The following is a 2607-nucleotide window of genomic DNA, read 5'->3' as shown; positions in this document are numbered from 1 at the left end:
CGCGTGCATAATTTTATAATTTCGCACAAGTTACGTGTGACACAAAGTATATTCCAATATTTCTTGCTGATTGTTCATAAGCACTCCCATCTGTAATACTTTTGTTCCTGAAGGTAGAATAAATAAAATTAAAAAAGAAATACTGAGCTTTGGCACCTGAGACCCCTGTTGACGCTCTGGTTTGGTTGATAATCTTGTTTCGTTTTACAGTGAAGCTATATATGGCTAGTTTCCAGCGGATGGATGTCCGTTGACCGAAAACGTGAGTTGATACCGGAGATGGTGCTATACCGGGCGGACCCACGGCGGAGGCGAAGCAGGCTTCAAACACTCCGCCAGCTTGCAAAATTAAGTTTAAGGTCTTGGGTACAAATACAACCCGTATCAGGTATTAAGCTGATAAGAACGGATACTACACTAACTCGTGTCGGCCATGTCTACGTTCGTAGACGTGTACACCATCCCGCGTTGTGAAACTAGTGCCGATAAATTTGAGTGTCTTCTGTCTCCTGACGTCATGCTCTACGTAGGCACCTTTCCACAGTTCAGCTCTGACTGTGAAATGGGTGGGCCGCTTGTTGTACGAGTTGGAAGGTCTGAAAATCAGAGTGCCTACCGAGAACGTCGGCGTGAACAGAAAAGGAAATGGGCGAGGCGGGGTGGAAAGAGTCCGCCGATGAGCGGACCGCGAACGCCAATCTTAAGCGTGCTGCCCGCCAAGACCGCGTGGTGGAAAGAAATGCCAAGCGTCAGTGTGGCCCCGATCCCACACACTTGAAACGTTTCACCAGGACAACGGTCAGTCACCACACACAGAGCTTCGCTGTTTGTCCACCTTCACAGAGTGGAATGGCACTGAATTGTTTTCTACTCTGTATAGAACCGCTTGTAGTGAACGTTGCAGCAATTCGTCTTTATTTGGTTTATTTTTATTTATACATACAGCTGACCGGAAGGATTATTGCAAGAGTGGGCATATACGTGAACAACAAAATGAAAAAGTTATTACTAATACAGAAAAATCAAGCCTCATTGGACATTTTCAGCAAAATACGAGTAAATGACCCAAACGTGTGGCGACTGTGGGTAAATGTAGGCAGAACCCTATCGACCGGCAGACAAATAGTTCCAAAGCTCAATTGTCCGGGAAGAAAGTTGAATTTGAAAACATTACTCCTAGCAAATACGGGTCAAAGGGTTAGTTCATGGTGACTTCGACTTACGATTCCTTAGCCAACATTAATAAGGTGTTTGACAAGCGGTAGGAAGAATTGACGATACAGTCTAATGATTTTCAAGAATCGGTATCCAAACTTCTGCTCGGCGTTAAAGGGCCCCTAAACCACCCAGAGGTCGAAATTTAGTTGTGGTGTTGCAGTTGTGCACGAGTCTACAACGAACACGTAGCGGCGAGAATTTTTTGAAATGGTTCCGTAATAGTGGAGTTACAGGCGTTTGATGATCGAAACACGGCCCTCGCTCGTTTCGCTCTTTTCTTCGCTACTTTCCTCGTGGGCTTGTCTCTCCTCTTCGCCGAGCGCTGCTCCTAATGTCACGTGACATACGTCATCGCCAACGAGCTTCTCAAAACACTACCTACTTCCGCTTAAGGCACGTCCACGCTAGCGGCAAATATACCGACGGCGAACCGGCCTCCCGTGCCCTAGAACGTCTGCCGCGCGAGAGGTGTCCAAAGTAGACGGCAGTTCGGCCGGCGCACAACCCGCAGCAAGATCAACGGGCCAATCGACGACTGCGAAGCTGCGCGCCTCCGCCACCGGTGACGAAAACATCGGCTGCAGCTTCTGTTCAAGCAAAATAATTGCCCCCAGATAAAGTGATGCGTGAATTGTACATTTTACGAAGAACGATATCCACTGTCAAAAGTTAGACTCCAGAGCTCCGATACTTGCCGAGCTCAGCTACCGTGCACGGCTACAACGGGAGACGACCGGCTGCGCTGTGCTCGCATCGCAGCCGACGGCGCCGCTAATATAAGCGTGTTTTCTTCTTCGTGTACAATTATTTCGAAGAACGATAACAACGATAAGAAAATATTGCGGCTTGGGAGCGTGGGTAATTCATTCCGAAGCGCCGTCCGTTTTAGCTTTGAAGTGAGCCGGAAAAGGCCTAGCAACGATATCGGCGCCGTCGAGCGATCGGCGGCGGTGGCAGCGAGGCCATATACCGCACAAATGGGTCCCGGTCTCATCCTCTCTTCGGCAAGGAAGTCTCGCCATTCGCGAGGAAAACGGCTGTCCAACGGCAGCCCGCGAATGGGAAACGGCATGCGGCGAGTTACCGTGCCAATACTGAGACGTGGACTCAGTGCTTCTCCGCTACCCGCTGGTGCTGCGGTGCCGGCCCGTGTTCATGCGAAGCGTGCCGCTATGTACCCTGTGTTGCGCGCATGTCTGGAAAGGCTGTAGCGCCCACCGACGCTGCTATGCGGGGACGCTAAGGTCGGCGCTCTCGGCAGGCGCTCTCGGCGGGCGCGGCCGGCTGAGGATGGCGAGGAGAATAAAGTTGGGCGGCGCGTGCTAGCGGCGCAAGCACGGCACGCACCAGTCCGTTCTAAAAGCCTGCTGAGCTTGTCTCCTTGTTCTG

General features: G+C 50.8%; 1 non-coding gene across 1 annotated transcript; it reads right to left on the bottom strand.

Moving 5' to 3' along the window:
• Positions 1-257: 257 nt before the first annotated feature.
• Positions 258-453, bottom strand: LOC119432076 (U2 spliceosomal RNA). Its single transcript, XR_005188141.1, has one exon. It is a non-coding gene; the product is annotated as a U2 spliceosomal RNA (small nuclear RNA).
• Positions 454-2607: the final 2154 nt, after the last annotated feature.

Source organism: Dermacentor silvarum, chromosome 10, assembly GCF_013339745.2.
Source record: "Dermacentor silvarum isolate Dsil-2018 chromosome 10, BIME_Dsil_1.4, whole genome shotgun sequence".
Lineage (NCBI taxonomy): Eukaryota > Metazoa > Arthropoda > Arachnida > Ixodida > Ixodidae > Dermacentor > Dermacentor silvarum.
Note: the sequence above shows the minus strand (reverse complement) of the source record. Positions and strands in the feature narration are given on the sequence as shown.